This window comes from Rhagoletis pomonella, unplaced genomic scaffold (assembly GCF_013731165.1).
Source record: "Rhagoletis pomonella isolate Grant_MI unplaced genomic scaffold, Rhpom_1.0 Rhpom_scaffold_00003, whole genome shotgun sequence".
Taxonomy (NCBI): Eukaryota; Metazoa; Arthropoda; class Insecta; order Diptera; family Tephritidae; genus Rhagoletis; species Rhagoletis pomonella.
Genome location: NW_023458557.1, coordinates 96,992,905 through 97,018,505, shown reverse-complemented (window position 1 = coordinate 97,018,505; position 25,601 = coordinate 96,992,905). Strand labels below are relative to the sequence as shown.

General features: G+C 33.0%; 2 protein-coding genes across 2 annotated transcripts in view; one reads left to right on the top strand and one right to left on the bottom strand.

The window, feature by feature from the left end:
* LOC118735905 overlaps positions 1-25,601 on the bottom strand; it is a gene marked incomplete at its 3' end in the record, with an annotated part of 539,363 nt that overhangs the window by 435,054 nt on the left and 78,708 nt on the right. Inside the window, 1 exon segment of the mRNA XM_036465930.1 lies at positions 6,750-6,758.
* Positions 1-25,601, top strand: part of LOC118736432 — a 41,525-nt gene that overhangs the window by 7,594 nt on the left and 8,330 nt on the right. The gene's annotated exons all lie outside the window — the stretch shown is intronic.

Genomic DNA, 25,601 nt, shown 5'->3' with positions numbered 1-25,601 from the left:
GTTATGAGTAACTTATTCTGTTGAGTTTAGGCAATTGTCCGTTAAATTTATCTAAAAACATGTGTATTTATGTATGTGTGAATTATGCGAACACTTTGCAACTCAATTAACTTTGGTTTCTTGGAATGGGCTAGTTTATGGGATTGCTAGAAAAGTTGAGCATAGTTTTCTGCTTGCCGGAAAAAGTGCTTAATGATGCATTACCCGGCCATCAATTTGGCCCACGTTTGTACTTCACTGAGCCGTCAAAACAATTTGTTTTTGTTTAAAGGAAATGTATTTCTATGTTACTCGGCCACCCCTATAGGTATGCCCCAGAGACTTTTATTACGAACTTTCTCATGCGGTACGAAGACCTACATATATTTTAAAATTTAGGTTTCTTATAAATATTTAACAACTTAAAACTTGTTTGTAGTTTGCAAATAAAAAAAGTGATCATCAAATACTTGCTTGTTGCCTTTGAAGTCTCTCATAAGAACAAATAAAGTCCAAAATCGCATGCAGAGTTTGAACCCTTAAAAAATTGTTGGCTGTACACAAAATAAAATAAAGGTCAGAGCTGGTTGTCATGCCACAATTTTGAATGTGTGGACATTAAATCACAAAAACTTTGAAAGTAAACACAAAGAAGACAGCAAAAACAAAGTTTACAATACAAAAAGCTTAGCAAGTACTCGTACATGCATATGGAAGTAAGTGTGGGGCTGTATGTGAGGTGGACCAAAGTTTTACAAGCCCACATACACATACACATTTTATTGCATACCTGCCGGCGCAGCACACGAATAATGGAAGAAAAATGCCGATTAAGTTATTTAGTTTAGTTGGTTGTATAGGCAAATTTGCCAAACTTTCGACGGCAGACAATCAATTTGTAAGTGGTGCGGTCGTTTTGATTCTTTTCTTAAAACAGAAAAAGCCAAAAAACGTCATCATCAAGTTTTGGCGATGTTTTTATCCGAACTGGAAAGTTTATGCTCAAAAATATCCTTATATCTAGCGACATCGTTTTCGTGTGATCTTATGATATCGATATTAATATTTTTATATTTTTAAGCTTATAGTAATCGATAAACTTATCAACATAGTCATTGCTATCGATATCACTATTTGTTTGTTTCGATAAATTTTTTTATAAAATAATTTCAATATCGCTGTCAAGAAATGGTCCGAAACCAACATTTATCATTACTGGCGGAAATATCTATTTATTAAAGCGACCATAAATAATTAAATCGATACTGTTATCGCCGTTAAAAAATATATTGATCATTTAAAACTTCAGTTATCGTTGTTGACAAATCTCTCAAAAATATTTTTATTATTCAGAATTTTTCAAAATCTTTTAAAATTTCTCATAACGGGCTGGGAGTAGTGTTGGTCCGATACCACCATGTACATTGTACTAATTAATATTATCGAATAGAATACTCGATGCCAGACTCCACATCCTTTTCTAATTTGCTACGACTTTTTTCTCTATTTTTATTTACTCTTTTCGTTTCAACCCTACAAAAATCGCGAAGTTCACAGCGTCAATCATTTTTGCAAAATATGCATCATCACATTTTTCAAGCTGTGGTGGTAACACAGACCTATTACCTGCCTGACCTGTCAAAAAAAAAAAAAAAAAAACTAAAACGAAAATTTATATTGAAGATCGCATCACGCAGAAACTGATTTGTACAAATCAAATTATAAGGAATGACGGAAATGCGTTCCAAAATATCTGGCACCGAGAACGAAATGTAAAGTCAAGAACGTTCCCACAAAAGAACGAAACGGGAATAAAACTATTGAGAGCATTTGGAACGGGAACAAAATGAGAACAAAAGGTGCGGGAATGTTTCCGTAAAGACAAATATGCTAACAAAACCCCCTGGAACGTTCTAAAGAAGAACAGAATGAGAACGAAACTTTCGGGAACGTTTCTAATGAGAAAAAAATTAGAAAGAAAGTATGTAAACCGTTTTCAAGTAGGATCAAATAAGAACAAAAGTCTGGGAAACGTTCTTCTAAAGAAACAAAACAAGAACAAAAATTTTGAGAGTTTTGTTTGCGTTTTTCAACGTTCTTGGGAACAAAACTACCAGAACGACATTTAGTTTCAAGCATAACTGTTATTCTCGGTGCCTGTAAAATACATACTTTTTTTTTTGCTCGAAGTTTCTTGTAGGTTTTTGCTTTTAATTTTAATTTTAAAATGCATACATAACTGGTATGGTTTCTGTTGTGGCAGTCTAAACGTCCCTAGGCATAATTAAAAATTTAAAAATTTCGAAAGAGTGTTATCGTTTCACACTTTAACTTGTTTATAATTTAGCTAAATTAATTTTTTCGAACAGCTAGCAATCCTATTAATAATATTTTCAAACTACAATCTTCTTAAGCCTCTTTCGTCTGACACACATATTGTTAAACTTATTCAAATTCAATAAATTCCTTAACTAAAAGTGAATTCAATTTTTGAAGAAGTAATAATACATTTAACCTAATTGATGTGAATTTTTTAATAGGTGGCAACCTGATCATGATCACATAGACTACATAGAGTTTAGTGGTAACAAACTTTAAGCAACTTTAATTTATAACTGTACGGAGATTATCCTAACCTTTTCAACGTCTATGTTCTTTTGAAGCACAAATGCATTTAGAAACATAATTTTCATTTAAATATGCTCTAACTGCTAGAAGCGATAATAAAATAAAATAGATTTTTAAATAATTTATGGAAAAAAACGAAAAGTATTCATGAAACCACACCAATAAATATAATCAACAAGCGAAATGTGGCAAAACAGAAAAAAAAAATCTTTAATGACCAAAGGAATTATTTGACCAGTAATCACAGTGAAAATGCTTAACTGTTTATGCTGAATAAATATAATGAAAGTAAATTAATGGCAAAAATGTGTAGACAAGCACGTATCGGAACAAATACCACACAAGTGTTTATTTAATCAAACACGCACACGCACACGCCACTTTCTCTCTAGCTAAGCAGAAACATCCCAGCCAACAGAGAAGCGTTACTTTTACCGACTGGGCGGTGTAGTAAATTTTTCGTTTCCGGAAACGTTCAGAAAACGACTTTAATTTTCTTATCTGAAAAACGTTCGATAAGATAACGTCATTGGAAAGCAACAATTTTTTTTTTTAAAATTTGCATATTTGAAAGCATGTGGAATATGTAGGCCGTGGGTGAGTGTGCAGAGGAGCGTGATACTATTTGTTAGCTTTCAGGAGGTGCCGGGTTCGAATGCTGATAGACGAAATAAAAAGAGTCAGAAGATTTGTTTTTTGCCGAACTATGAGTAACCATCTGTGAAGTGCAGAAGGAAATCATTTTGAACGAAAAATTCAATCAGAAAAAGAGCCAAAAACATACTCGTTTCGCAACCATTTTCGGTGATTTTCTGCGCACAATACATACGTTTCTATGGCACTCTTCGGTGGAAAAGCGGGTCGTCAAAGTGTGCGAAAATGAAATTGGTAAACTGACCAAAATCCGCGCTTCATCCGCTTTTGTTTCCTTTTTCGGCTCCATTTTCGAATTTTTTGCTGACTGGGTTGATGATACACACACACACACACCCGAACAAATTAGACACTAACCAACTGCGGATGCGTCGAGTCGGTCACCCAACCAACTACCAATTGGCAACTGTATTGTCTGTCGTCTACCATTAGGCGCACGACACAGGCTTAAACGTGACAATTGTTGTACAATTTTTGGAACCCGCAAATAATTTGTAAATATTGACAATATCGTGTTATTCAATATGCGTATGTGGTCACCGTGGTTTTATGACAGCCAAATATTGGCAAAGTTCATTTCACTAATTTTCATTTCGACCATTGTCACATAACTAATGGAATTTAATTATAAAATAAATTAAATGCTATTTTGGCTGCGTGTTGGATATTATTAACATGCAATAGCTGGAGGGGTAAGTAAGCATTTAGTTATGTCGACTCACTAGGAAAATTTAACTGCAAATCTTTAGTTGGTAAATTTCCGGTTACGCCCTGGAACATATTTAATCAAATCATATGAAATAGTTTAAGTATTATAGAAGAAATATTCCCACAGAGCAGTATGAATGTTGAGTACCGGGAATTGGTAAAATATATTCTTATCTGGTAGCCTTTTATCAATGGGAATTAGAAAAATGATAACTTCCATCTGTCAAATTCAAATTAGGTACGCCGATCTCTCCCTTTGTTTACGGTTCTAACTATTTAAAAGCAGACGCTACAAAAAATCAAAAATGAGAAATTTATTAACTTTTCCCTTGTAGAGGAGGCTCGGGAAAAATATAAATGAAAACAACCGCAATACTTCTTGTTTTGATAATTTAATCTGGCTAGCATTTTTTCGCAAAAGGCTACCAGAAATTAGTGCTTGCGTAAATTAAAAATACCATTTTTATATTCAAATAGCAAAAGTCTACAAAAATCTAAATTATTTACCAAACTGTTTGCTTTTATGTCCCATAAATACAACAACCAAGCCGCATAAATACCTACGTGTTGAAATTGATAATTGATTTTCAATTCTATGTGTAATTTCGTTCGATTCACAGCATTTGAATTAAAACTTAACAAAAAATTTTAAAATATTTTTCGATTTATCGCGCAAATCAGAACTCATGAAGACAAAGCATTTAATTTGTTTATTTACACACATACGTACATATGTATGTATGGTTTTAGGCATTTATTTTTGTTAAATTTTACTTTTTATTTACATAACTATTTACATATATCACGCGTATTCATTTTTACTATGGCAATTATTATTTATTTTACGCTTTTCTGCCAATTCGCCATTTTAAGTTTTCATCACTTTACAACTACATATATTATGTAAATTGTAACAAATTATCGTTACCCAAAGCGATATAGTTGACATTATTTGCGCGCGTTGAAAAGGCATGTTTGCACAAAAGGGCATTATAAACAACTATGACAGCCAATGTTTACTTTATATATGTATGTAATTAAATATTTATTGTTTTTCAATACCCCAAAAAAATGCACAATTTTTGAAGCGCGAGGAAAATACTTTTGTGACATAACATATGTACATAAATACTAGGCTTGCCGAGCTTTTGCACTAAAGAACGAAAAAGCTAGCTAGACCTTTTAGTTGAACTAGTTCGCTACTTTGTTCAATAAAGTGTACTAAAATACTAAACCTTTCTGTGGCAACACTGCCATAAAAATGAGAATAAACTGTTTCAATACGTATAGCAGACAACTCGCATCTTGGTCAAATGAGAATTTTGAAACAGCTGATCGGAGTTCGCAATTTGCTTTTTTAAGTTTTACTAGTGAAACTGATCATGTGTGTTTCTTTCAGATGTCAAACCGAAGTACAATGTGGAAGCATTTTAAAGAAAGTTGTGATGAGAAGAAAACTAAATGCAAGTACTGCCGAGTTTGCATACGTATTGCGGATGGCTTGGACATTTAAAGCGGCATTTAAAAACTAACTACGACGAAAAGGTAATTCTGTGCTAGAGCCCGGTGTACGTCGTCAACAATTTCAAATGAATTAGTTTCTTTTTCCACAATCAAAAATCACTTAATTTATTAAAAATCAAACAAATAAAAGAAAAGTTCAGGAAATTTATATATACATTTATTGATGATTTTTATTAATTGACATATCCTTCAAGTAAAATAAAAATCAAAAAAAAAACAATCGGCCCCTTGGACATCATTGTATCGAACCCTAACCGCCAAATAGATGTAAGCTGCATTTTTTCAAAATTTTATTTTTGATGCAGAAATGCATCCAGGAACCTTTCTACATCAAAAATAAGATTTTGAAAAAATATATATACAAATAGAAAATGTGGTGGCAAAAGCTTAGGAAAACATGCTGGAGATTTGGAAAGACATTTAAAAGCAGTCCGTTTGAAACTATAAGAAAGCTATGTTCCGATAAATTTCAGTTGCATTCAGTTGTGTTGTGTGGCACTAACTTTATATTTCGTTTGTTTCCCTATTTCCCTACATGCAATTGTTTTGTTTGCGTTAGCTATCGCGAACGCTAACAGATTGAAATTACCGCTCGCAAAATGTTTTCGAGTGACCTTTTTCTTGCGTTCAGAAGGTCGTTCGTTCACGCAAGTCATAGGGGTACTTGGTCACGTAACTGTCAGTATATGTTGTATTACTTTCGAGTTGGGATATTTTATGAAACAACTATTTATGAGTCAACGGAAGAAGGCGGCGAAGAATATGTAAATATATGAATGAATCGAAGTTTGGCAGTAGAGTTAGCAAAAGTGCTTTAGTAGGTTATGTTAACTCTAACTCAGGAGAGCACACTCGGGTTGGCCTTACCAGAAAGAAAGTGATACAGGGAGTGTGGGATACGGCGGGAGAGGGATAGTGGGACATGGCGACTAGTCTTGGCGAATAGAGCACTCAATGAAAATCAAGGGTATATGCAACTGCAAGGTACTTTTGAATGCAGGCGGTCAACGGATCCTTCTTGGGTTTACAAATATCATCGGTATTGACATTTTTATAAACATTTATCGATAAATGCATCGAAATTTTTGCGGTTACTTTATATTTTATATAGATTTCTTCATATTTTTCGATACCTAAACCGACATATTAATCGATATATTAATCAAAAAAAAATTTAAAATCTTCCATGTTCCCATGTTCCATGTTCCAGCACGTTAAAGATATGCGAATTTTTTTGGCTACATTCAAGAACTTACCTATTGCATCTGAAAAAAGGGGAAAAAAACATTTTATTAGTTTTAATATTTGATTTTTTTTTTTCATTTAGGCATAAACATTTATTTATTCGCATACTTTTAGGTACTCGTAATCGCACAACTATGCATACATCTATATTTAAAAAAAAAATATGCATAAATACATGCACACGTAGTACATAACAACAAATTTCAATTAAATATCCCATAAATATTAGTTACATAAACTTTAATCTGACATTTAACAGTAGTTAAATTTACAAATGAATTTTTATGTGCGCAAGCAAACGTCGTGCAAAAAATTCATTTCCATAAACTTTTTGCGTATCCCGTAAACCAGTTTTAATATTACCGCATTTTTTCGAATATTTCCCTTCATTATTATGCCGCAGACAAATTTATTAGCTGGAATTTAGCGAACATCAAAACCAATAAACAACGAACAGTTAAAAATGAAGCAGCATAAATAAACTGTTTACGAAATGCCTGTCAGTCAGTCACTCAATGCTAATAAATAATGTAAATATAAATATAAAAACTGAAGGCAAATAAATGTTTAAAACTAGAAATAAATACCGTAAAAACTCAAACATTTACACTGAGTTGAGCCGAGTTGAGCCGAGTCGAGCTGATTATTAAGCCATGCGTTTGGTAGTCAGTCATTCATATTGGCTGGCAGCGGAAATTTTCATCAACGGTCAATATACTCGCATTAATCAATCAAAGAGCATTTTCAACACAAAAATACAAACAAAGAAAAAGCCCGAACGAGCGCACCAACGCATCAACGCAAAAACACTGGTCGGCTGAAGCTTTTCAAATTTGACGGGTTCTTTTTTTTTTTTTAATGCTTTAAAATTTGTTTCATGTTCTATACCCATTCCATGACTTTTTTGTTCCGCGCTTCAGCGGCTAAACAAACCAAATTCGTAGCTCCGCCCCGGAGCTAGAACGTTATCCGGCAATGCTGGCAAACAACGATTTTCAATACTTAGTGTTAAATTTTGAAAATCGCATAAGCACAGCAAATGCGCCAACTACATGCGCACACACATGCCTATGTATGTGCATTAGGGTGGTAAAGGAAAACATGTATGGTGAAAAAGTTTAAATTTCAAACTCTACCCCCTGGGATTTTTTTTTTTTTTTTAAATAGAAAAAAGGAAGACCTGTATTTTTTCTTTAAAAAACATTATACTTAGAACTACCTCAAAGCCCATGAAGCCCCAAAAAATGCAGTTGGGGCCCTTAAAAAATCCTTAGATAGTATTAGAAAATGCTAAAATAAAGGATCGCATATTATCATTGTAAGTCTAATGAAGAGAAACACAGTTTCCCGCTCAAAAAATATTGATTTTGAAGAATTCTATACCTTTTCTACGAAAAGGTTCTTTTTTCTCATATAAACTACATGGAAAACTCCATGGGCTTTGAGGCAGTTCTCACTATCATTTTTTTACAAAAATACTTTAACTTTTTAAACACCCTAATGTGCACACATTAATAGCGAAAAGTCAGCGGAGAATTAGCGACTGACTACCCGCAAAAGGAAAAAATAAAAAATGAGCATCCTGGCGTCAGCAATTTATTTCAATCGATGGGATGGGAGGTAAGTGCAATAACTGACAGCTGCTGAATCGAATGCGTTAAGATAATATCTAATAAAAAAAAATTTAACACATTTCTCCCAATGATTCCAGCCATTATTGGTTTCCTCGCTGCGCACTTTTTCTATTCACAAATTTTCACTGCCTAGATACATACCTATCTACTAAACCTTATATAACTGCGCACTTGCATAAATTGAATTCGTAATTTGAGCGTCCAAAATAGCTAGGCGATTTATTACAATCGTGAAAAAAGATAGCCACCAAATGAAAGCTAGAGAGAGCTTAGCATAATTTTGGGCGAACATTTTTTTGAAAATTTAATTTAAACTTGATGGATTGCGTTTGAAAAATATACACAAATTAACACACAAAAACACGTACAAAAACACACAAGCGTAATTTACACAGTCACACCTTACATGCATTCACACAATCAACGTAGTTAATCGCTTGCGCAACGTAAGTTGTTTTTGATTGGTGGCTATTTTGTTAGCATTGTGGTTATGTAAGCGGTTTAGCTTAGCCAACGTAGCCACAGCCACCGTCAGCTGAAATGATTGAATGGCGTTAATAAGTTCTTAATTGCCTAAAAGTATATTATACTATATGTAATAGTGTTGAATAAATTATGAAACTGAATTTTAATTTGAAAATTGTGTTGTGTTGGGTTTGAAAACAATTAGTTGCCAAGCAGTGGTAAATTAAACGGGTACTTTTGAAGGTGTCTAAACCCTTGAAGACTAAGAGAAGCAGTTTTCGTTTACAAAGAGTTATTGGGCTCAAGGGAAATCTTGTGTTAAATTTTTAACATTGGAAGTGAATGCGTGGGCAGAAAGGGCTGCGTGGAACGCTTAAAGCCAAAGGGGAGGGATAGAGACGAAGAAAGAAAAACATTTACAAAAAGGCACAAACGAAGACAAAGAGAAAGACTAACGGCCCTACTCTAGCAAAGTAACAAAACTCAGCGCATCGCTATAGTGATTTCTACTGCGCCTCAAAATATGCTACAAAAATTACGTTTTAAAAGCTAAAGAAATACAAAAAAAATTAAAAGATTTGTTTTGTAGTAGCATACTTTGAGGCGCAACAGAAATCACAAATAGTGACAACATAAACCAAGTTTTGGGGACACACTTTAAGGCGCAGTAGTTAAATCAATGGATATGAGATAGGTTTTGCCATTGCCGTAGGAATAGGGCGGTAAGGCTGACATTTTTGCCATAAATGATATTTACTTACCGGAAGCTCCTAGAACAATATATTTTGATATAAAAAATGGAGATAAAAGAGAGAACCGTTTTAAAATAAGACAATTTAGGCAACTTCACATACGCGTTTTTGTACTTAAGACGACGATATTGAAATTTATATAAATTTGTGGATTATGAAACGAACTAGAAATAGATAGAAAGCCTAACTTCTGGAGTGCTTTTTTTGCTTTTTAAAACTGCCTAATTTAGATAAAGCTATTTTCAATTTCAGTTCTTGAAAAAAATTTGCGAACTTAAAAATAAAAAATAAGATAAAAAACTCGAAAGTGCCAAATTGTGATTAAGCGATTTTTTATATTAAAAAATATATTGAGGGCTTATATTCAATACCTTCCATCTGCAATTTTCACCAAAAGGAGATTTTGATATCAAACTGAAAACCTACTTAACTGTCATCGGTGATATTAATGCTGACCTTGTACAACGCTTGACAGAAGAATTTACTGTAAAATTACAAAGTTAAGATTAACGTCAGTGATGACAGGTAAGTCCCAGATGGGTTCTAACATCACCAAGTAGTTTTTGTGAAAATTGCAGATAGAAGGTATTGAATAAAGGCTATTATTTTTTTAGTACTGAAAGTGTAAGAGAGATCATCACTGACTGAGGAAGACAATTAGACAATTGCATGATATTCCAATTTTTTTTTTTTTTTGTTCGCAGATGTTACGGCTTTCTTCCATATAAAAATAATTTCGGTTTATTCGTTAAATGGTACAAAAATCAAAGTTAATTTCAATGCTTGCTCAGAATCTTTCTAGGAAATCTAATTTGTTAATTTTTTTTTTTTAATATTGCACAAAGTTTGAAACTTGGATTTACACGGGTTTTGTTAAAGAATGAACTATATTTTTGTAAAAACAAATAACTAAAATTAAATAACGAGAAAAAGAATATGTTTAAACTTGTCAAAATATGGTGCGGCTATAATTTTTTTCAACCACTGTATTATGTAGTCGCAGTCATAATAACAAAGAGCAGATCAGACACCATCAAACTATGAAAGAGCTGCAATTGAGCAACGCTCTCCACGCACACAATCAACCATCGAATAGTTTGGATGTGTGTGAAGACAAAAACGAAGTTTTCATGTGAGCTATCCGCCGGTGGGCAGAAGTAAACGTTTTTCAGCTCACTTACTTTTGTTCAGTAGGTAGTTTAGAGCTGAATACTTCGCATATTCTAGGATCCGGATTAAAAAATTAAAATTTATTTCAATGTAAATATTTATGCCATTGAAAGGGCTGTGTGGGAGTTTTCAATTTGCCTTCAAGTTCCTTCTATGATGTTTTTCCACCGCTTTTGGTCAAAATAAATGCAAATTCATATGCCTCGGACCCGAACACTCCAAGAAACGCCGTTTTAGTGCATAAATATTTGCATTTTAATCACTTTTAATTTTTTCTAATTCTGCGACTACCAACTTCAAATTGAAAAGAAACGCTTAAAATTGCCAACCTGGAAAAACTAAAAAATTACTTTTCTACATATATACCATCCAGGCTTTCAGAAAAACTCGGTTTCATCAATGCTCCATAAAAAGAACTGAAAATGTCGTACAGTGCTATTGTCCATATCATATCTTAAGTGTACGGCCACAGTTTCGACTCTGTAAATCTGATTGTCGTCTTCACAGTCGCTTCTTTTGAATCTAATTCCGACGAACTTATAAAATTTATTAACATGGCTTATTTACCATTCCGGATCGGAGTAAATTAAAAGCACTAGGTCCAGGATTATGTCTACATAAAATAAGTATACGTATGTATGTATGTGTTTATGTACAAAAACATTTGAAGGTCGATAATAAAATCCGCTTCACAAATTGAGGGCCGTGTGTAGAAAAAAAAAAACAACGTCTCTAACCAATATGGTAAATCAGTTGTCTCATCTCTTAAAGGCTTTGTTTTCAAGCTTTAAAAAAGTATGACCACGTCGAAGAATATTTATTTTTCCAAGTGTTACTCGTTCGGAAAACTTTGAAACCACGCATTAAACGATTTTGTCAAAATCTGAAGTAGTTATAAATATTTTAAATTTCACACAATTTGTTTCATTACTTCTATGAGTTATAGCACACAAGTTAACAAAAAAAAAACAACAAAATATTAGCGCAATATTTAATTAAATTAATGCCGATTAAACTCAAACAAAGTACTCAATGAAGCATAAACGCAAAAACAGCAAGCAAAATTTTACTCTCGCCGCAAGAGAAAGTCGTTTATGCAGTAACTTAACAAAAAATTCAGCCAAATAATGGCTTTTTACAGCAAACACACGCCCGGTTGATATACAACAGCGTAGCGCTGAAATAAATTACAAACAAATAATAAAGCAGCTCAACAGCCAAAGGAAAGTGAATTTATGGTAAATCATAAAAAGCGCTCAGCTGCCAACCCCAAACAATATATTTATTATTAAATTGTTTAATCATTTGTAAACTAAAAAACCAAAAACAAAAATAATCAGCAACAAACGCAGCAATGCAGCAGGAGCACGGGCGTAGAAATAAAAATGTAAGCAGCACTCAACTTTATGGCAGCAAGTTCGAGCGCATAAACAAAGCCACAATTAAATTTTCTAATTGACTTACGCTGCCCGTCATGCTTTAGCGCCTGGTGGTATGCTGCACTAAAGTGTACGAGGCTGATAGAGCGCTACATCATTTTTTTTTTACAGCTGCGAGGGAAGTGTCTATTGAATTTAACATTTCAATGGTTATGTTAACTGAGGCTCATTGGCGCATTATTTTTGTTATTGAAAAATATATGTTTTTTTTTTTTTTTTTTAATTACAAACAGAGATAAATAAGTAGTACAATGAAACGGTGGTTGTTGCTCGGTAGCATAAAGGTACTTCGGAACTAAATTAAGGTAAAATTTCATTTAATTTAAATTTGCTCTAATTTCTCCTGCAGTTCTAATTTCAGTCTTCAAGTGGCATATGTATGTAAGTGTTGTGGTGCCAAATCATCACTTCAGGCAGCATTTCCACTCGACATGCCTTCAAGTATTTTCCACGTATCAGAGTTTTTGTACATTCTTATTTTAATTAAGGAAGAAACACAATGCCAAGTAAATCTTCAAGCATAGGCGCGCTAAAATGCTAAGCAACTAGGGTTGTTCAACGAGTTCTAATACATCTTCAGTTTTCAAATTTTATATAGAAATAAAGGTTTGCGTTAATTGTGTATGAGTTGCGGAACTACGTATCAATATAAGCACACAGGTCGTTTCCCACAATTACATTTGTGCGATAGTTTGATTTAATTCGTTGCTAACATTTCACTTAACTAAATGTGTCGGGGAAAAAATCCACTCTCTTTAAACACCTAAAGTAATTTTTGAACAACTTCTTTTTATTTTACCCACATATTTATTACATACATACTCACATATGTATATACCCATTTAGGTATGTATGCGGAAATAATTTGCAGCTAAGTACTTAAGGCATTTGTAGCCTTGGTTACCTTGATATATGGCAAGCCAAGTAGGAATAAAAGATATGTGCGCCACTTTCAACTTCACTTAGGTGCAAACACGCTTTCAAAGGTAGACAACACAATGCGGATTATATTTCACAATACATATCGTCGATGTTTTTGCAAAACCGCCTATCGACCAGTTGCAAAACCACCTAAATCGCCATTGTGACAAAAATGAGATTTGCTAACCCTGAACTCCAGGCATCGAGATTTATGCATAAGAATCGTAAAATCGTTATTAAAACAACAGATTTGTAAAATAATAAATAGCTAGAGGCAATACCTTCAAAGAAATACCGTTTTTTTGCTCTCCTGTAAAATTTGAGTGCCGTAAGATAAGCGGTTTTGCAATTGGTCGATGGGTGGATTTGCAAAAACATCGACGATACACTTCGTCAATTTCTTCTCTTATTTGCGCAGTAGCGCCACTTGTTTATACCAAGTGTAGACAGGTCCTTCTTTACTTGTCCGTTCCTTTATATTCGCCAGAGTCCTTGCTTTTTTGTATAAACATTGGTATTCACATGCTAACGCACACTTGAATAGTCCTTTAGAGAGCACCCAAAAGTTTTTCATATTTTTTAGTCATCATCCATGTTTCACTTAATACTACTTAATAATAGATTAGCTCTTTCGAGCTTTTTAATCTGAATCTCTATAAATTTTCTTTATAAATTTCCAGTTTTATAGCCCACACAACTTAAGTCTAACGAAGTGGAAGATTCAAACGGCAAAAAATTTGCGTTTATTTTTAATATTTTTTTATTTATTTTTTTTTTTTTGGTGACAGCTGTCACGGTTGCGGTTTTTTTTTTTTAACCGACTTCCATAACAGGAGGAGGTTATCAGTGCTCGGAAAGGTAGTCTCTTAGAGGTCGTCCCATACTAATCTGGTTTAGATCCGATCATTGGATCATGAAATATATATACATATATTTTTTTAAGTCGGTTTTTTTGCTAAAAATTACTTGTTCTTATATAACAAGTGCAACATTTGACGGTCTCCCGCATTTTGTTTCATAAGAAATTTATGCTTATATAGAGAAAAGTTCAAAAACCCGTCGACAAAATGCTTTAAACTAAATATGTATTGGCTTTAAAACTGCATTCCCAAAAATATTGTAAAATTCAGATTAAAAAGCTCGAAATTTTGATCAAAATTTGTTGAATTTTCCTAATTTTCGTATGAAGCTTTATGCATTTGAAGCTTTGTTATATATAATTTTGGCTAAAGCTTGGGAAAACTTTTTATAGAAAAATAGCAAAAAAATTTACTTGAAAAGCAAGGTGATATATAAAAAAAAAAATCACAACGTAACACTTCTGTAAGTCACTGTATGTATGTTAAGGTTTCATGATTTCCTTTCGGAACCATTAAAATTTTTTTCGGTACTTTTAAGGCTCAGTATCAATTTAATAATACTTTTTTTTAATATATTTAAAATAATAAAGAAACTGAAAATCATTTTTTGTTCAAAAAATATCAACACTAAATAATCATAATTTTTAAGCAAAAAACCAAACCGACTTTAATTCTCATATAAAAATTTAAGATTATCGTTAATTTACTCATGATCCAATGATCGGATCTAAGCCAAATTAGTACGGGACCACCTCTGAGGTAACAGCTTTCATCTAAAAAAAGAATTACAGAAATCGGTGGTCCAAAGTTATGCGGTAACATGCACACACAAAAAAAAAATAATAAAAAAAATAATAAAAAAATTATTCCGACGAATTGATAACCTCCTTTTTTGAAGTTGGTTAAAAGCTTAAATGTTGTCGAAATATTATTGGTCGTATTCATAAAAAATAAAGTAGCTTTATAAAGCACCATTTTGATAAAAATTTTCGATTTATAAAGCATTAAAAAACCGTCTTTATGTTTCATGAATTTATTTTTAACTTCAAATTTTAACTTTTTATTAATTATCGTTAGGATAATCGAGCATATAAAAACTAAAACTTTTGCAGTTACTCAAAATCTTAAGGATATAAATATATGTACATATCGTTACCTTAATTCAGAAGGGCCCTAACCAGTAAGATTTCTTTATTACAGTAGAAGCAAAAAACATTATAAAAAGTAAATCTAAAACTAAATATAGGCCTTTTTAAAAAGTGGCATACATAACTCTCTTATTTCTGATACGAAAACTTTCAAATGTTTACAGAATTTTATTTGAATATATCCTATGAAAATGTGTGAAAAGCGCATTTTCGAAAAAAGTGTACATTAATAAAATTTTTAAGTGCACCCGCAAGGCACAAATACCCTCTTTTCTTCTAATAGCAGTATAAACATATATCAATTATCCATCAAATACACATTCATACATACGTGCATGACCTCTGATGCGTTCTACATTTATAAGTATTAACCTATTCTAAAGCATCCACCTCAAATTTCATTTCAAGTACTCGTACTTATGTACTGTACATAAGTTAGAGTTTTTCAATTAACCACTCAAACAAAAGTAAAAGCCTCAATCCAAGCATCATACATATGTACATGCATACATGTTACAATGAAAAACACAAAACAAATATTTGCCTGGAGTTTTCTGCTTCATCATTTAACTTAATTCAATTTGGATTTTCTGGAAAAAGATGCGAAAGTGACCGAAAATCAAATATCATTGGCCAGCAATAAATGGCTTTAGAATTAATGATAAGATGTACCAGTGATCTGCTTCGAGTAACAATTTCGAGTTTCGAGCCCACACGTTGCAAGGCAACTCATAGGAATGAGGTGCACTCCAGTAAGGCAATATGTTTCATGAAAAGCTGTTCATTAGGAAAGCTTGTTTAAAATATACGCAACCAAGTTTTGATTCATTCGAAAAAAGATTTACATGACAATGAGTTGAACATTAAGCAGAAAAGTACGTATGACTCGTTCGATATACGTATTCTCAACTCGTTTCAAACTTATTATGTACTTATGTACGTATTATGTATGTGTATATATTATCCAATGGCTGCAATGAAAGTAAGAATATGCACAAATATCTATGTTGTATATCAAATTAAAACCCAAATTTTTTGTTAGAGCAAGTCGTTTATACAGAGAACGAGTGTCTCAATGTACATGCAACGATTCGGTTGGTTTGAAATTGTACAAGTGTTTGTTTCAGTGTATGAAGTTTTGCAGAAATTCTGGTGTTGCATATTTCACGGGGCAATATTTTGTTACTTGTAACAAAATTTACCGGTTACAAGAGTGTGGAGAATGCGAAAAAGTTTACAAATTTACAGTAACTTTACTTACCGGTAACAAAATGTGTGTTACCAACGCAGAATAGGCCTGTAAGTATATCGACCCCTTTACGCAAAATTATCGTATGTTATCTTTTTTACGAAATTCACAGTTTAATGCAATTTTATTTTACAACCCTAGAAGCATCACCTGTTCAAATATTACGGCTTAAATCCCAAAAGCAACTCCAAAAATTGACTGTAAATTTTATCGTATGTGAAAATGCATTTTTTTTTTTTTGTGGTTGAAATTATCGTATGTGCTAAGAAGTTAGAATGTCGGGAATTTACAAAAGAAAATCTTGTATTTAGTTACATTTCTCATATATCATAGCAAATCTAAACTCTGAAAGCAGCGAAGAGTACAAAGAACACTTTCCTATAAAATTTGGTTTTTGTAACCAGCGATAATTTTGCACGAAGGGGTCGATATACTCCTTTGGAACATTTAGTTATTAGTTATTACTTTCTTATCGACAATTTTGTTTGAGCCTCGAGCTAGGTTTTATAAAATTTTAATTAAAAATAACAACAATTTTATTTAGCTCTAAAAATGAAATCTTAGCTTCTACCAATTGGCCAAAATAACTTAAGCAGTTACAGCGTCGAGGAAGAAGAAGAAGTTAAACCAATCTAACTGAATCAATTAGTGGTCTTCCAGAGTGTAAACTGCAGAAAGTTTTTAAAATACATATTAAACCAAAAATGTTATATATGTCAAATATGGTGCACAGGGAATCAATACAACAAAAATGATATGGATCTTTTAAAAACCTCAAAGACCGAGTTTCAGAAGTTTATCAAACAAATAAAACTTGTAGCAAAGAGTGTTAAAAAGTCAAACGTGCGTGGAAGACTTCGTAAAACTACGCTTACTTGTGCACAAAATCACGTATCCTAAATACATATGTATCTATGTACAAACTTCTCCAGTTACACATCATCAGTCAGCACTGGCAGCGCTAATGTGAATAAAACTTTTACTTGCAGCCTACGCACGTACCAAAAAGCGCGCATTTAGGCGCGAAAGCCATTAAACCTAATGGAGAAAACAACGCAAAAAGGTTGCTGACATTTGCTACACACATGTACATACATATCTACTGTGTATTAACTTATACACATGCGGAAATGCATAACCATGTGCGTGTGCATACAAATGACTGTCTCTCTTGGGTGCGTAATCTCAAATGCTTAGGAAAAGCTCCAGCGCAACTTTCGGCAGCTCTGTGCATTTGTCTATGTGTGGCATAATTTTTATACCCGAGCGCACTTGTGCACAAGGGTATTATAACTTTGTTCACATAACGGTTGTTTGTAACAGGCAAAACGAATCGAGATAGATATAGACAAATGTATACATAAATGATCAGAATGAAAAAAGAAATCGATTAAGCGGTGACTGTCTGTCCGTCCGTCCGTCCGTCCGTCTGTCCGTCTGTGCACACGATAACTCGAGTAAAAATTGAGATATCTTAACGCAACTTGGTACGTGCACTTCTTTCGGGCGTAGGACGGATGGTATTGAAAATGGGCAAAATAGGACAATAACCACGCCTACCTCCCATATAACGGTAATTTTCAGAAATACGAAAACTGCGATATTTTAGTAACTACTGAAGATAATTCACTCAAAATTTATATTTACAATGAGTTTTAGACGAAACATAAGAATATTAAAAAATTTTGGCAAATGGGCGTAGCCACGCCTACTTATGGTTACATGTGTATATCTTGGTAACCGCTGCACCAATTTCTTCCACACTTGGCACAGTTGTTCGCCCTGGTACAGCATACCAAATGGCCGAAAATTTTTAAAATCGGACAATAACCACGCCCACATCCCATATAACGGTAATTTAGAGAAATACCAAATCTTCGATAAATCAGTAAATATTAAAGCTAATTTATTCAAAATCGATGCTTGCAGCAATTCTTTACCAAGAAATACGTTTCTGATAAAGTTTTGGAAAATGGGCGTGGCACCGCCCACTTATGATTACATATATGTATAAAGGTAACCGTTCTACCAATTTGTACCAAACTCGGTGTGGTTATTGTGCTTGCCACATATAAGCAAAACGTTGAAAATTATTGCAATCGGACTAAAATAACGGCCGCTTCTCATATAACGGTAAATTTCAGAAATGCTTGAAACTTCCATATTTCGAAATTGAAGGACGCTAATTTACTCAAAATTGATACACCCCGGCTTACCATCTAGCGGAAGGTTTCGGAAAGGTGAAAAAACATATATTTAATACTTGCGCCGGGTATTTAATGTTCGGCTCCGCCCGAACTTAGACTTTCTTACTTGTTTTTGTTTTTTTTTTTCTTCCAAAATCAGCAAAATAAGCATCAAACACACACTTAAATGTGCTTTAGTTATTTCCGCATATTCTCTTTCTATTTTCCTGCGCACAAAGTTTTTATATGTATTATATATGCATGTGTAATATGTACTTATGTAAGTGTGCTTGCCAAGGAAACAATTTGGCGACACAAATGAAATAAATATTAATGCGCTAAACTTATAACAATTTCCCTGCCTATGCATTATTCTCTGTCAACATGCATAAGTACGTACATACATACATACATAAGTATGTACCTATGTATTTATCTTGGTATACATTTTAACACATTTACACATCTGATACTCGTAGAATGATTATGACTGTGACATTGTCTTTTATTGTGTTTACTAAACTAGAATCGATACTATTTACTCTGGCTATTAGTTTGGTTGTTTTTCCTTTGGTTTTTCTATTTGTTGCTTTCATTTCATTATTTTATTGTTGAACATATTTATTTTCTTTATACCCGCATAACTGAATTTGTACTCAGTCGCCTTAGGCGTACATATTTACATAAAAAAGTGGTCGATTGAGCAAATGTGTAAGTTATCGTTGACCTCTGAGCGAAACTTGTAAACGATTGAATTTCAAAGCAGGAAGCAAAATAACATAAGAAGAAGAAGGAGACATAGGAGCACGATACTTTAAGAAAGCATAACTAGAAATATTTAAATTTTCTGTTTTTTTCTTTTGTGAAGCTTTTACGAACATTTGGTTTTTAAGACTCATAGCCTTATAGCCGTTTTTTCGTGGGCGATAAACTCACTTTCGGCACCTACCTATCGATTTTTCGTGCAGATATTGAAAGTTTTGTTCTGAAAACGGCGCTCGACGTATGTATACGATATATTACCTCTACAGTCATCGATATATTTATAAATACGATTCTCGATAAATTCATAAGTAGTTAATTATTGTTATGTATTTCAATTTTTAAATATTTCCTTTTTTATCGATGTATTTATCGATGGAGATGTAAACATAATCATACAAAGAAGCGCAGTTCGGTATATTCATCGCAAGATATCGATATATGTAGGTAGCGATATACGAATATATTATTATATTTTAGTTTAAAATCTAAAAAATTAAATCTCAAAGTAACGATTATAATATGATCGAAAAGTAAAAATCGTAAAACATAGATTAAAACGATCAAAAAATAAAAAAATCCAAAACTAACGATTATTTTTTATTGAAAAAATATTATATATTTTACGTTACGATAAAAAAAATATAAATTAACGATCGAAAAAATAACAACTATAGAACAACGATTATTTTTTATCAAAAAATATATAAAAACATTATTACCCTGGATAACAAATTTTAATTTTGATTTTGTTCTCCAGACGCCACTGTCCAATTTAAATGTAAAATTGCTCACTGATTCCGAAAATCGAGTTATTTGTTTTTTAAGGTTTTTTTGTATGGTTACGTTTTCGAGATATTTGCAGTTTACCGTTATTCAGCTTAAAAAAAAAGAGTGGTCTCAATTAATCAGGTATATCTTACGAACCAATTAAATAATCGTAATACGAGGTACGGCAAATGATAGCAAATAAAATTCTCCTTTTTTTTAGCCCTGATAAATTCTGAGAAATTAATTAATCATTCCAGATTTTTATTTTTTTTTTTATGGAAAAATGCACAAAATTCAAACTTAAACAGGCGAAAAGGTCAAAAAATAACAGTTTCTGTGTAAATATTTTGCACTTGTGTTAAAGCCTGTTCGTTTAGAAAAAAACTAAGCTAGCACTGAAGAACATCGATATATATGTACATAACAAAATAATGATTGGTCAAATAAAAATGCGCAAGGATTTTTTTATGAAATATCAGCAGAAAAGAGTGTTACTCATACGCCACGTACACCTGATTAGGTAGAGTGTTTGCATCGAAAACAAGAGGGGTCAGAAATGATTAAATAATTTCTCAGAAACTATCAGGGCTATCGTAAAGTGATATATATATATATATATACGGTTTATGGAGAATTTCATTTCCCGCATCTCGTATTACGATTATTCAATTGGTATGATGTCGCTTTTCGGAATCACCGAGGAATTCTACATGGGAATTGGATAGTGGCATCCATAGAACATATTTGCTGAAAACCAGTGTTATCGTAAAAATGTAAATAATAAAAAAAAAACTAAACTAAAAATCCTTAATGATAACGATTATTTTCGGTTCCTGACAAACACATATGCATAAATATTAATATCCATGTATTATCATACACATGTTATTCGACGCGCTGAATGCGTATGCGAGGTTTGTTAGCCCCCATCACGTCAGGTCAATTAGGGAAAAATTAATTGAATAAACCTGAAAATTCAATACAATTCTTCTTAATTTGATCTTGGGATGACCTTGGCATTAGATTTGTTTTGTAAATCTGTATTATTATCGACATATTTTTTTTTTATTATACTTACATATTTATAGTTTTTATTTTTCCATCGCTTTCTTATCAATACTACCGATATCGTTCGAAATATTTCATGATAAATTAAAATATCGATGTGTTGACGATATTATGTGAATACAATTTGTTTCATACCACCAAATTAATCTTTTATTATCTAAAAATCCAGGTATTAACGAAAAATCGATTTAGCTACAAATCTATTCGGCTTCCACTCCCAGTGCTCCAGCCCGTCGAATATATGTAGTTTTAAAAATTCTTGGCCTCAGAACAAACTACTTATGTAGTGCAAAACTTGATATTTTCTCAGATAGGCACAGAAATGACGGATCTCTAACTGCTGGAAAACTGCGTCTAACCGTAGATCGAGCTGAAATTTAGCTTTTTGCGCACACACTTTTTGGTAGTTTAATCGAACTGAGCTCAAAAAAAAAATTAAAAATAAGTATATTGGTGGCAAAACGAACCACAAGAAAGATAAATTGTATGAGTTGTCTGCTACTTCAAAATAGCCAAGCTCTGCCATATTACTAATACTCCAAAATTATCAATAAGTTGTGCTTAAATGGTTAGTTTGAAAAACGAGATTTATGCAGTTAAAAGAGGTCAACATCACAAAATTAGTGTAAGCATCTTCCAAGGCAACGTTCAGCCAACCCTCAACTTTGACAAATTCACACCACTCAAGCAAAAACCGAAACAAAAACACAAACATTCTTAAGCTGTATCAAGCATAAGCAAAGAAAACTATTTTCTTGGAAATAACCCAACACACAAAATGCAAACAAAGCAAATGAAATCCGATCATATTTGCAAGGACAATACAAAATTGCTTAAGGGGAGGAAACAAAGGATAAACAGATAGCTGTAAAACGAGCAAATGAATGGTGAATTCGATCGCAAATAAAATGGATTTGCATTTACATAAAGGCAAATAAATTTTTTTTGTAGAAACATGGGTAAGACTACCAATATTTGATGTTATGGCAATTTGCAAAAGGATTGACAATAAAAATGATATAAGAGTAGGTCAGTAATGGGTTAAAATTAAATTATACCGATATTAATAAAATCATTGTGAGTGGGAGTTAAACTAGGTAGGTTGGTTAAAAAAAAGGCTATTTATACGAGCAAAATTAGGAAATTCGTAAGCGAAGAAAAGCAAGTGATTGGAAAAAAATATTGGATGACTGAAAGGCATAGCAATAAAAATTAGATAAGGGCAGTTGAAAATACATAAAAATATTATTCGCTTTTCGTCGCACACCATCTTTAAAGGGGCACAACTCGAAAAAAGTTGATCTATTTTTTTTTTAATAAATCGATTCGGAGAATTTATCTCCAATTAATGCAAATATTTTTTTCTTCATGATTATATTCTCTAACTATAAAACTACTGTTATACTTGTTTATGAATTAATTGCTTTGAAAATGTACCATCCACAAGCAGTTATACTTTCGGATCTGATTTTGGAGTTGTGCCCCTTTTGAAGATGGTGTGCGATATGTTGGCACTTAACAACGATTAAGGATTCATCGAGCAATAGCCAGTAAATATCCCTTAGCGCCGGCGAATTTGATATATCTGGCCCATAACAAGTTGTTATAATAAGCATCATTATGTAAAATTTGAAAATAAAAACTGCCATAGATAGATACGAGGGCAATTTGAAAGGTCAGTGACTTTTTGACTAAAAGATATATTTTTCGGCAAAGAAACGTTTTATTTCTCAACTAAGTCACCTTTTAGCCGGCGTTTTTCCTATTTTTCAACTCCGTACAAATAATAGATATCTTGAGGTCCTCAAAATAAGCGTTTGTTTCATTGATGACCTCTTCATTCGGTCCACATCTTTTACCTTTCGGTTTGGAAACAAGAAGTAGTCGAGGGCTAAATCTGGTGATTATGCTGGACGTGATACGAGTTCTCCGCCCAATGATAGATTTTTTCTACACACGTGAGCACTAGAGTGGTCCAAAAATTCGTGTGAAAAAGTAAAGTCATAATTTTTATACTCTCGCCCCCTACCCCTACCGAAAAAATAGACCGCCATCTTGTTATTTTGAAATCAAAAAGCATTCAGATGTCGCTCAAAGTGCTCAAAGCTTTCGATGTATTTTATATGAGAAAAACCACCTTCTCGTAGGAATGGCATAGAATTCTTGAAAGCCAATATTTTTCGATCGCAAGACCCTGGTTTTCTACGGGAAATTCCCAGTACTAATACCCATTTATTTATTTAGCCATATTTTTCATAGCAACTATATTTTATTGGTGCGCCGAACCCCTAGAAAATGTCGATAAATGCAACGAGGGGATAAATAAAAAATCTCTAGTATAAAAAAATGGGTTAATATACAATTGGGTATACATAACTGTTAGAAGTCTCCTGAAGAGAACCAGAGCTTTCTGATCGAAACATATTGATTTTTAAGAATTCCATACAATTTCTACGAAAAGTTGTTTTTCCTCCATATAAAATAGATGAAAAACTTTGAGCGCTTTGAGCGACCTCTAAATATTTTTTTATTTCAAAATAAAAAATAGGGGTCTAATTTTTTCGATATAGAACAATCCAAGGGGGTGAGAGCATTTAAATTGCGACTTTATTTTTATTTTTTTTTTGACCACCCTAGTGTACACGCGTGCATTGTCTTGATGGAACAGCACTTTTTTGTCGGCCAAATGTGATCGTTTTTTGGCTCAAATCAATATTGAATCAATCCAAAACCTCTGAATAATATTTTCCCTTTCCGAAGGTAATCGATATGCATCAAAATAAAAATTAAAAAAATATGGCGGCCATGACCTTATTGGCCGACAGACAAACTTTGGCCCTAACTGGTGCACTCATTGATTGTTCCTTGGTCTCTGGTGTGTTGTAGTGGATCCAGGTTTCGTCAACGGTAATGAAATGGTGCAAACTCTCCGGCGTTTATCATCGAATGTTAGCAAGCGCGACATCCTTCACGCGGATGGCTTTTTCATATCAAAATATTCATGTAAAATGCGATGCACGCAATCAGTTGAGATGCTTATAGCCTCGGCCAACTAACAAACTTTCACTATCCGTTCGTCCAGTATAATTCAAAGGATTTTGTAAACGATTTCTGGATATTGAATTGAATTGATTTTTAATCATTGAAATTTATGGCCAGAGTGCCTGCCCGTGGTATTTACAAAATTTTCCTTAGTTTCAGCAATATAGTTTTTACATAAAAAAAATGATGCTTAATCGGCGCACGGAATTCACTTTTTCCATTTTCGTTACAATTCCCGAGGCTATCTACTTTCAATGGCTGTCAAACACAAGCTAAATGGTGCAGCTTGCTCAAAATTTTGCAGTCACTGACTTTTCAAATTGGCTTCGTAAATCAGCTAATTTTGTCAGCTGAATACCTCAGCGTGCAGTTTTAAATTAACTTTTATTGCCGATGATTTATGACAAACGCAGACAAACAAATTAAAAATTATATTTTCGCTACCATAGTCGCATGCAAAAAAAAAAAATGTATTTATCAAAATCTCATAACAACTTTTTAATCATGTATGTATGTAAGTATAAGTTATTTAATAAAATGAGATGTGTTGATGTTGATATTGCGATGTGATATGAGGCATCACTGCATAGTGCAGCATCCACATAATCACTTTGCATAACACAACTACGAGTATAATTAGCTTCCACGAATTGCGTACGCAATAGCGTGTGAAAAATGAGCTGATAAGCAGTCACCAATAAATGTATGTATGCATAGACATAGGCCGTACAACGGGTAGCAAGTCATTAACTTACATATATGTATTTAGTTACAAAGCAGAAAGTGAGTTGGATAGCAAACTGGCGCTATCAGCAATTTATGCACTTGCAATGTCAAACTAGTTGCTGCTTACTACATATGTACATTCCAAAGTCAGCAAGCATGTGAATGACTTAGTCGTCATTACTTTATAAAATAAACATAATTACCATATTCACGACGCCAGCTAGGCAGCCAAAGCCACAATCGTAGTGACAATAGTATGTGAATTTAATGCAAACCAAAAGCGTTTAATGCTATCAGTACATATTTGACCACAACAGAACTACTAGCACAGCTATGGACATCAACACATCATTATCAACCTTATACAATACCATAATTATCATTAACCCCAAAACCAAGCTCATCAGTAATATGCAGCGTGTGATTTTATGCATGTCGACATGTTCATCGTGACCAAAATTACCGCAGAAACTAACGTTAACACAGATATTTGCATACATATATACCATAACTTTAGCTTTATAACAATCTGTACATTTAGTAGTGACAAGGACACGATCATATCTACTGTGTAGGGGTAAATATACTTAGTAACATTTATATATGAATACATTTATATAGACAATACATGCATACATATGGATTAAGCCAACAAGAAATTATGTGAGTG